Genomic DNA, 11,621 nt, shown 5'->3' with positions numbered 1-11,621 from the left:
AAATCCTCTTCGCAAAGGTAGTAGAGAAAGACGTGAGAAGGTTGATATGAGAAATAGATAAGTTGATGTTTATTAAATAATAAAACTCACAGGCAATCCACTAATTGATTCCAAAGATAAAAAATATTCTCACCTTTTATAAAGCCAAGTAGATTCCGCTCATCACACACACGTACTCAAGATAAACAGCAACTAGTCCTCAAGTAAGAGAACTTGATAGAACCGTTGGTCACATGTAGTTCTTCTTAACTTTACCTGGTAACTGAAGTGATCATCTGGGTTAGTTAATCAACTTTATTTGGAGGGAAAACAAACTTCTCATGTCTTTATGACAAAGCTAATTTTGCAACTTGGAGGAAGATGCTCACTCTTACATTTCTATAGAAAATGGAGATAGGAGTGTTATTTCTCTTGATGTTTTCAGGCCTTTGAGAATGACATATCTTTGGTCATAAAGCTAACAAAAAGTCTAATTTTCAAGAGAACTTATATTACAAGGAGAAAAGAAAATACAATTTTAAGTTGCTAAAGTATATGCTGATAAAAAGGAAGGGAAGTGGTTTCTTCCCTTATTTTCAAAAAAGGAAGATTAAGTCTTTTATTTTTAATTTTCATTAGTCCTTACATTATATAATAAAAAATGTTTTATAAAGATTTTTATAAGCTTAAAATGTACACAAAATCATGTATCACATAATTATTGTACAATGGAATTTCTGTTGTTTCTCTAATAACAAAATAATAAATATTTTAAAATATTTCTTCTCTTTTATTAAGAAATGATTGACATTCACTGATGTACCAAAATTCCTTACCATCCTTATGAAATGTGTGTTAATTTTAAACTATAATTTTATGAAGTCACTAACTATTCTGGTAATCCTAAAAATAGGAAAACCAGAGAAATCTAGAAGTTTATTTAAAAATCAGGCATTTAGGGAACAAACTATTGACCATTGAAACTGAAATTACATAGTTTTTTTCTTTCATTTTTAATGATACTGGCCCAATTAACAGTCACAATATAGCGGTAGATGGACTGTATTTTGTGCTAAATAAGTTTCCCCTTGAAAAAGACATTGCAATAAAGTTTCCAAGGGAAATGCCATTTTTGGAATATAGCAAGAGTGTCACAAAACTGAAAAGAGTTTGGCGCTCATTTTTTCCAATGTCAGCTCCTCTTTGGTAATTGGCCTACAAATATATGAGAAAGTAATTGTGGTACTACTGTACTATGAACAGCTGTTTCCTTTTCTACAACCCTTTTTGGGCTCTAAAAGAGCCTGTAATTTTATCACTTGCATGAGGCACATACACAAGTTACCTTTGTTACAAATTCAGTCTATTTCTTTTCCAGGAGCTTTCATTACTATAAAAATCAGTTTTTTAAAACATAATTATTCTTCCATCATTTATTTTTAGATAAACACAAAGAAAATTTACATTAATTTAGGGAAAACTTTTTTTACATTATCTAGCAGAGAGTCTGTATTGTGATAGAGCTGATTTACTTGTTTTTTTGATACTATTCCTATTCTACAGAGATATCATGGCATAAAATATTATATTTAATATGTTCATAGAAGCTTAAATAAATATTAAGAGTAAGTCAATATTTGTTTTAATATAATGTGCCTTATTATTACATAAAATTATTATGTGTAAATAAAATAGCTGCCAATTAAAAAAATAACTGTTAAGCACTTAAGGTTTGGATTCTTTGAGGCAGGTAAATTGATTAAGTAAAACCAGTATTGACAAACTTATTGATCTTTAAATTCTATAGATAATCCAAAGAGAAATTAATTTTAATCTGGAAAAATAACCAATTAGCTAATATCTAGTTGTAATATTCTTATTGTAAAAAAATGATTCAGCTATCCAAAGGTTTACTGTATATTTCTTTAAGTTTATGCTATTTCTTTTTTTTTTTTTCTTTTCTCAGGGGAGAGCGCGAACGCAGTCCCCCACTACCACAAATTATGCAGTCGAGTTTCCCACATTTGGGGAAATCGCAGGGGTCAGCACATGCGGAGTGCAATGGATAAGCCTCGCCCTGGGAAAACCACCTTCGTGATCATGGTATCTCCCCTGCTAGGTAAGTATTTATGCTATTTCTTGATACTCTTAGAAGATAGAAAAATTGGTAATGCAGACTCAGAAGTGTATTCTACAGAATTTATTATTTTCTTGGATCTGTCATCTTACATTTGTAAAATGCATTTTAACAATACCCAGAATAGTTTCTAGACAAAAAAATACCTGATATCAGTTTGTCAATAATGGATCACCATCCCATTCATATTTACTCCACTAAGTATATTCCACTATGGGGATAGTCTAAAAGAACATAAACATTAAACCCATTTTAAAAATAAATTTGTGTTGAATTGATGCAATAATTACAAAAGCAAATTTTGTAATATGTATTTTTATGATTATAAATTTTTAATTGTGATATTTAACATTATATTGTATAAATTTATACTTGATTCAATAACTTGCATAAAATATTGTTATCCAGGATATCCTATGAGGCATCATTGCTACGTGTGCTGTGATAGAATTCAAAATGGAGTGGATTAAGGTTAATTCCCTAGTGAGTAGTGTATGAAGACTCTAATTAAAGTTCAGGGAGAGCAGCCAAAATTTCTGGCATGTGATCTACAGAAGTAGATGCACATCACTGTTAATAAAAAGGTACTTTATTTTTGGATTAAAATGAAGATGAGAAGCAATTGAAAATAAACCCAGCCATGTAGAGATGATAATCTTATCAAATATTTCTTAAACATTTCTATTGCATTAATGCTAACATTTTCCTCTTTCTCTTATTCCAATAGGAAATTAAGTTGCTATTCATCAGCATTAATAATAACAATGGCTGATTTTGAGACCTAATGGTTAAGATGTTTAATTTTGAGCTTTAAATAATAGACATTTTGTTGAAGTCTATATTTGAAATTAGTAATGTGCTATGAATATTAGGCTCATGAATTGATAGAATTCATATATTGTGCTAATTTAACATAAATGCCTTCTTTACATGTTTTATTTTCTTATGATATAGAATTGAAGGTGAAAATTCATCCTTCTAAGAAAGGTTAAAAACTTTAAACACAGAAAAATATTCGACAAATACCAAACATTAACAACTTCAAAAAGTCTAGAAACTTTAATCAATAGTAATTAATTACACAAACTACATTCCCAGTATATCCGAAATACAGTCACTTCAAAATTCTCTCTCTCCAGGAATTACCACCATTAAATCTCAAGTCTCCTAAACTCTGACCCATTACACAAACCTGGCTATTTATTACTGAGCTTTCAATGCTCACAAGGTTGTTCCATTAGACAAGGTGAATTTTGTTAAATGTTAATTGTTCTATATGCAGCATATCATTTAATCCTTTCACCCATCTCATAAACTAGGTACAATATTATTTCTATTTTATAGATGAGAAACCCAAGGCATGCCAAGTTAAAAAAAATAAAACTTGGCCAACTTAACAAAGGTAGCACATGGCAGGGCTAGAATTTCAACCTACTGACTGCAAGGCTCTTCTCTGGATTTTTCCATCTTTACTATAGCAATTTAAAGTACCAGTCCAGCCAGTATTAATAGATAGCTCCCTGGACTTCCAAGTGTGTTTACGAGGTCTGTCTGGAAAAAGTCCAGCCTTGTTAATATAGCAAGAATTGTTTGCACAACATCAATGTAACCTGGCAGCCAAGGAGAGTGGACTGGAATGTGCAAGCATGAACAATGATGACTTCACTGTACTAGTCCATGGGGGTGGTAGATGCCTTTGAGTGAGCATGTGTACTATGTGGCCATCACATTCAAAATGAATGAGAAAGTAGAGCAATGAATCTGCATCAAATTTTGCATTAACCTTGAACATTTCTCTGTGGAAACTATTTAGATAATCCAGAAGGCTTTCAGGAATGATGTAGTGAATGCAGCACAAATAAATTTGTGGCACAAATGCTTCAAAGATGGTTGAGAATTTGTTGAAAGTGACTCACATTCTGGAAGGCCTGCAACAAGCAGAACACCTGAGAATGTTGAGCATGTATGGGCTCCAATCAACACAGATCAGTGACTGACAGTGTGAGAACTAGAAGCTGACCTGGGGATTCCAAAAACTACTGTGCCTGGATTCTGACACAGGATCTTGGCATGAAATGTGTTGCAGCAAAATTCATTCCACAGCTTCTGTAAAAGGAACCATCAAGTAATTAGCTGCAGTTGCTAATTACTTGATTCAAACTGCTGCCAATGAACTGGATTTCCTCAAGAAGGTCATACCTGGAGATGAATCATGGGTCTACAGCTATGACCCAGGAACAAAGGCCCAGTCATCCCAATGGAAGTCACCTGGTTCTCCACGCCTGAAGAAGGTAAAGCAAAATCACAGCAAGATCATGACCATATTAACTGTGTTTTTCAATTGAGAAGGTATTGTCCGTCATAAGTATGCCCCTCCAGGCCAACCAATTAATAAGGAGTACTACCTAAATATTCTTCATCAGTCGAAAGATACAATATGACAGAAATGGCCATAACTATGGGCAATTGGTGATTGGCAGCATCATCATGATAATGTGCCCACTCATGCATCACAACTTGTGCAGAGATTTTGGCAAAACATCAAATCACCCAGCTGACTCAGTGCCCCCTACAGCCCAGATTTGGTGCTCTGAGACTTCTGGATTTTCCCAAAACTAAAATCACCTTTGAAAGGGAAAAGATTTCAGACCATCAATGAGATTCAGAAAAATACAACAGGGTAGTTGATGGTGATTTGAACAAAGGATTTTGCAGAGTGTTTTCAATAGTGGAAGAGACACTGAGATAACTGTGAAGTCCTAAGGTGCTTACTTTGAAGGGGACTGAGGTGTCATTGTCTTAGGTACAATGTTTCTTATATCTTCTTTAATAAATGTCTCTATTTTTCATATTGCATGGTTGGATACTTTCTGGTTCAGCTATAACAATTTTCTATAATTAAGTGCATGAAATTTAGCACTTAATTTTAAGAAATTGTTATAGCTGAACCATTTGCTTCCCCTGACATACTATAAACTATACAAGTACCAGGATTATGATTTGTTTTTACCAACGGCACACACTGCAGAGAGAACCTGCTGGACATGTAAGTGATGCATATTATGATTACAACCCCTTAGAGTCAGTTCTTTTAGAACAGACACTTATCTTGCTTATATTAAAATGTAAACTAATAACTTCACATCAGGCTAAATTATGATCAGGGAAACTATGTCTTGCAAGCAAAATGTGATGCAATAATTCAATCAATGGTCATAAAATTGTTCCAAGAGTTTTTTGGTAAGATGAAATCAAGAAAAGCAGGACTAGTGGGAATATTTACCCCCTTGTTCTCAGGCCTACATTTGAATTTTGATTGGCTAGTGATGAAATTGGTGATCAAGTGTGCTAAACAAGGGTAGTAAAGAAATTCAATGACTATGTAAGTAAAGTGATAAAACTTAAACACATTTCATCATTTAGCCATTAACTTTAAGCATCCAGACTGCTCCCCTTGGGTACCACAATTTACTTAGTGCCTAAAGAACATTAATTATATTGTCATAGTACCAGTGGATTTCCCAACAAAAGCAAATCATTACTTTCCAAGATTCTCTTGACTTCAAATAAATTGGCAGTTGAAGGAAAATTGTGACGTAAAAGGTTTTAGTAAATATATTTGCACCAGTAGCTCTATGCAAACACAAGATATTTTGTTTAGTGTTACATCTAAAAAAAATAGAACAGTATATCAATGACTTATCCTTTGCCATTACTAATACACATTAGGTGTCCCAATCTCTGAGGTTTCATTTTTATTTCTGAAAATTTTTATTCTTTTAGAAACTGGGTTAAGTCTGTTCTCACAAATTTTATTTTATTTTTTATTGAATTTACTGGAGTGACATTGGTTCATATAACTACACCTGTTTCAAAAGTACAACTCAACAAAATATCCTCTACATATAGCATCATGTGTTCATGGCCCCAAGCACAGTGTGTTTCCATTCCCGTCTACCCCCGCCCTTTGCCTACCTCTATACACACACTTATCCTATTTACCCTCTGGCTAACAGCACACTCTATTTTGTGTCTGCATGTTACTTATATGTTTTTTGTTTGTTTAATCCCTTCACCTTCTTTCATTCAGCCCCCATGCACACTCCCATCTGACAGCTGTCAGTCTGTTCCATGTTTCTATGCCTCTGCTTCTATTTCGTTTGTTTGTTTTGTTCATTAGATTCCACATATAAGTGAAATTATATGGCACTTGTCCTTTCCTGATTGGCTTATTTCACTCAGCATGATTATCTCCAGGTCCATCCATGCTGTTGCAAAAACTACAATTTTCTTCTTTTTTATGACCAAGTAGTATTCCATTGTGTAAATGTAACACAGCTTTTTTATCCACTCATCTATTGATGGGCATTTGTACTGTTTTCAGATCTTGGCTATTGTAAAAAAAAAAAAATGCTGCAATAAACATTTAGTGCATATATTCTTTCAAATTAGTGTTTCAGTTTTTTGGGGATATATTCCCAGGTGTGGGTTCACTGGGCCATAAGGCAGTTTTATTTTTAAGTTTTTGTGGAAACTCCATACTGTTCTCCACAGTGGCAGCACCAGTCTGCATTCCCACCAACAGTGTATGAGGGTTCCCTTTTCTCCACATCCTTGCCAGCACTTGTCGTTTATTTATTTATTGATAATAGCCATTCTGATGGCATGAGGTGGTATCTCATTTTGGTTTTAAGCTTTTGCACAGCAGAAGAAAGCATCAACAAAACAAAAAGGGAACCCACTGAATGGGAGAACATATTTGTCAATGATACATCTAATAAAGGGTTAATTTCTAAAATATAAAAAAGATCTTATAATCCTCAAACCAAGAAAACAAACAACTTAGTTTAAAAAATGGGCAAAGACCTGAAAAATACTTCTCCAAGAGGATATACAGATTGTTAATAGATGTATGAAAAAAACCGCTCAATGTCACGAATCATCAGAAATTTTATTTATAAATAATTTTGTCCATAGGTTTATATAGATATACTTGCCCTATTAGTTAACAATTAATTAGATCAGAGATGTTTTAAAAATAAAAAAAACAAAGTGGCGAAGGATTGAGGGTGGGAGGTGGGGGTGGGTGGGGCAGGGGAAAGTGGTGGTGGGAAAATGGAGACAAATGTATTTGAACCATAAAAAATAAAATAAAATAAATTATTGAAGTAAACATGTCTGCTTAAATATTTTTACAGAAAAAATTAATTATGGCTGTGAAAAGTAATATCTTGTTAAAAGGGAACTTTTTTTATTGTTATTCTATTAGTCATCCTAATTTTTGCCCGTTTACCCTCCTCTGCCTCACCTATCCCCCCGCTCACACAGTCAAGCTCCACTCCGTTGTCCATGTCCGCTGGTCATTCATACATGTCCTTTCCCTTTCTTTCCACCATTCCCTCCACCTCCCTTGCCTCTGGCCACTGTCAGCCTGTTCCATGTTTCCATGTGTCTGGTTCTATTCTGCTTGTTAGTTTACTTTATTTATCAGATGCCTCTTTTAACTAAGATCATATGGTTTTTGTCTTTCACCCCCTGGCTCATTTTACTTAACGCAATGCTCTCAAGTTCCATCCGTGCTGTCACGAAAGCTAGGATTCCCTTCTTTCTTTCTGCTGTGTAGTATTCCACTGTGTAAATGTACCACAGCTTTTTCATCCCTTTATCTTCTTATGGGCACTTAGGCTGTTTCCAGCACTTGGCTCTTGTAAATAATGCTTCTATGAACATTGGGGTGCAAACATTCTTTTGAATTGGTGTTTTAGGATTCTTAGAATATATTCCCAGGAGTGGGTTTGCTGGGTCATAAAGCAGTTCCATTTTTAATTTTTTGAGGAAATTCCATACTCTTCCACAGTAGCTGCATTCCCCCTCTACAGTGCACTAGGGTGCCCTTTTCTTCATATCCTCTCCAGCACTAGTTTGCTGATTTATTAATGATAAAAATAAACTTTAAATTGTTTTCAACAATTTAAAACTCTTTCCAATGACATTAAGACCCTTTGCTATGCAATAATAAGGGTACTTTTATTTTTCAGATTACTACTTTTCTGCATTTGTGACCCTTTAGCTGGCTTCCAAAGCTAATACATTAATTTTATATCTCTACATTTACTTTACAATGTGTTATTTTAATTAATGAAATATTTATTAAAAACTGAATATACCATATATTGTTTAACCAAAGTCTAAAAACGGTAGTTTTCACATAAAAATATTTCCTTAAATAAAAGTTTTTAAACCTTTTTTTAGCTTACAACTTTTGTTCTAGATGCTATATCTGTGATGATGATGCCAAGTGTATTAATATTTAATCTTCCTATTATCTTACAAATTTTAGATCACTTTTTCAGTTCTAAATGCTCACTAAATCATGATTTACACAGTATAATTTAAGATCTATATAAAGAAAAGGAATTTTGGAAACCAAAAAATGACTTATATACAGAAACTTGTTTATTGACTTGATATTTTTGAAGGTTTTTTAATGTGAACTTTCCTATAAATGTAAAACTATCACAAATCTGAAGTAATTTTTATCTCAAGGAAAACATGCCAGAGAATATCATGTGCAAAATTTAACATGATTTTGAAAATCATATAAAATTTCAAAGTTACAGATTTTATTACATATAATGATCCATGTTCTGTCTGCTTTTCTTCAATCTGATGTATTATAATTTTCAACTAGGTACATAATATGTCACAGATTTTAACTTTTAAGGGGAAATTCTTGACTATTTTATTTTAAGTATAAAGAATATTTTAATTATAAAAGTTTTACAAAAATAATTTGCTCTTGTTGTACCTGATTCTTTTAAAAATTTATTTAAAATTAATTATTTATGATTTTTAATATATACCTTTTCCACTTCTCTATCCACATTTTCCAAAGAAGATGAGACTGTAAGAAATTAAAGGCCCAAAGAAACTAATATGTTGACCAATAATTCCCCATATAAAAAAAGACATTCCATAACTTAATTTCATTGTATTTTTATCATGAAATTTGACTTTTGAAAATAACACTTTTGAAATTGTAGAACAATGTTATAATTCCATGTTTTTGAATGTAGAATTCTTCTGTCTGCCAATGGCTAATATTTGTAATTCTTTGATATTACAGGCACAACAACGTGGGAGTTATGAATATAAAAGTGATGTTAGTATAGTACAGATGGTTAGTATAACCTCTAATCCTTATTTAGAGTAAACTCTCTGACTATAATTTCACTATGCATCTTCTGAGAGTGTGATTATTCAAGTCCTGGTGTTGCTTATGGTGTAAAGCACTGGGCAATGAAGTGAGATGCATTGAGATTTCAAAATGTACAACCTTTTTAAATAAATAAATAAATGTATTCAGGGTTCCTCGTGACTTTTTTATGACTGGGTTATGTGTTAGAGAAGATTGTGGGTAATATTTTTGTGAAATATCAGGGACATTCTAAAATAAAAAATAGACATAAGAAGTTCATACGCACCTAGGTGTACTACCCATAGATACAACAACTAGCTTCATTTCTATCATTAAAAACAAGGAAAGCAAAAAAAGTACAAAACAGCAAAAAAGTACAAAACAGCAAAACAGTACAAAACAAGAACATTTTTCACTTGTCTTGGCTAAAACCTAAGAGTAATTTAGTACAAGAACTAAACAATAATGTAAGAAATATTTAGACAAACAATATAAATTCTAACTTGAACAACACAACTTAAATACATTATCCCTAATGGAGAATAGCTATTTATTATCTGAATAAGTTATGTTAGGCTCTTGTAAAGTTTGTCAAATTGAATAAATGTGTTGTTATGAATTAAAAAATAAAAATAAAAAACAATCTTGGCTCATACATATAATTGTTTGCTTTGTGACCTTCGTCAAGTAACAAAACATTTCCAGTCTCACTTTTCTTGTAAGGAGAATGACAGTAATAGTTCCACTTATTTGTGATGCATATAAAAGTACCCATTAAGCCAGGACCTCCTGGGGAGGTCTAAAAGCCCTGTTGGTGTTCTTTGCTGCTAACAATGATTATTAAGCACCATTACAGAATGACTTTCTGTACATAAGTACAATATATAATTGTGTATTATATGTTAACTAACTCTAATTTTATTATGCCGGTTTTATTTACATCACTTTAAATTTTACAGTACTAGCCCTAGATGGTGTGGCTCAGTTGATTGAGCACAGGCCTGAGAACCAAGGGGTATCTGGTTCGATTCTGAGAGTAGGGCACATGCTTGGATTGCAGGCCATGTCCCCATTAGGGGGCGTGCGAGATGCAACCACTCATCGATCTTTCTCTCCCTCTCTTTCTCCCTTCCCTTTTCTAAAAATAAATTAAAGAAAGGAAGGAAGGAAGGAAGGAAGGAAGGAAGGAAGGAAGGAAGGAAGGAAGGAAGGAAGGAAGGAAGGAAGGAAGGAAGGAAGCTACGAACCTGTTAAAGAAAATTTTTAAAAAATACACTATGAATAAACCAGGGTTTTTCAATAATAGCATTATTGACATTTGAATGAAATTTTATTTATTTATTTATTTATTCATTTATTTATTTATTGGTATAGACCATCCTGTTCACCATAGGATGCGGAGTAGCAACCTTGGCTTCTGTCAACTAGATGCCAATGGAACACATTACTTTCACTTCTTACCCCCACCCAAATTATGACAATTAAAACTGTATCCAGATATTGCCAAACGTCTTGTGGTAGGCAAAATTGCCTCCAGTGGAGACCACTGAAATAAACCATAAGTTTAAAGTACTGCCATATTTCAATGACATAACCTATTAATATTCAGATGTATTTAAATTCAAACATTATTTGTTTGTTGGTTGGTCAGTTGGTTTTATTTCTATAGAACACAATTAAAACAAGCCTAATAATGCCTTTATTTAACCTAGGTCAAAATTAGATTGATTAAAATTAGTTATCAGAAAATAAAATTGAAACAAGTTTAAAGAAAGGGAGGAGAATGCACAGGTAAATGGCTAAGTTGGTTGTTCGATTAAATAGATCTGAAACTCAGGCAAAAATGAAGGCACACTAGAGGCATGAGCAATTTTCTAAGACCAAAGGCCCTAACCTTTTTTCATCCCAAGAATTGCCTACAAATCATTTTACATACATAAATTTCCAAGTGCCACTCCTAGATTTGGATTCAATAGATCTGACATGAGACTAAGACATTTATAACTTGCTGGTACCCTAAAAATTTTGATGCAATGGAAATACCACACTTTGAGACTCTGACATTTCGTATCAAAAAGGTCAATTTCTTGTGAACGTTCCTTTGACACTACTCCAAATTTGAAGTTGAACCTCTATTCCTTAATATTGAAATGGAGCATGATTAAGAATTTTGGTCATACAAACTCATAGTGAAAAAAAAAAGTGTGAATCTGTGTCTGCTTTTATTTTTTGATGTGATTCCATTTATTTGATTATTTTTGCCAAAAAATCACTTTTCAGTGAAAAACTATGCATTTTCTAGAGCAG

At 32.9% G+C, this 11,621-nt stretch overlaps 1 non-coding gene across 1 annotated transcript; it reads right to left on the bottom strand.

Moving 5' to 3' along the window:
• Nucleotides 1-1,942: 1,942 nt before the first annotated feature.
• Nucleotides 1,943-2,106, bottom strand: LOC129077427 (U1 spliceosomal RNA). The gene has a single exon (XR_008529858.1). It is a non-coding gene; the product is annotated as a U1 spliceosomal RNA (small nuclear RNA).
• Between the last annotated feature and the right edge of the window lie 9,515 nt (nucleotides 2,107-11,621).

The sequence above is a fragment of the Pteronotus mesoamericanus genome, unplaced genomic scaffold (genome assembly GCF_021234165.1).
Source record: "Pteronotus mesoamericanus isolate MK-2021 breed Mesoamerican mustached bat unplaced genomic scaffold, CSHL_Meso_final contig_116, whole genome shotgun sequence".
NCBI classification, from domain to species: domain Eukaryota; kingdom Metazoa; phylum Chordata; class Mammalia; order Chiroptera; family Mormoopidae; genus Pteronotus; species Pteronotus mesoamericanus.
Note: the sequence above shows the minus strand (reverse complement) of the source record. Positions and strands in the feature narration are given on the sequence as shown.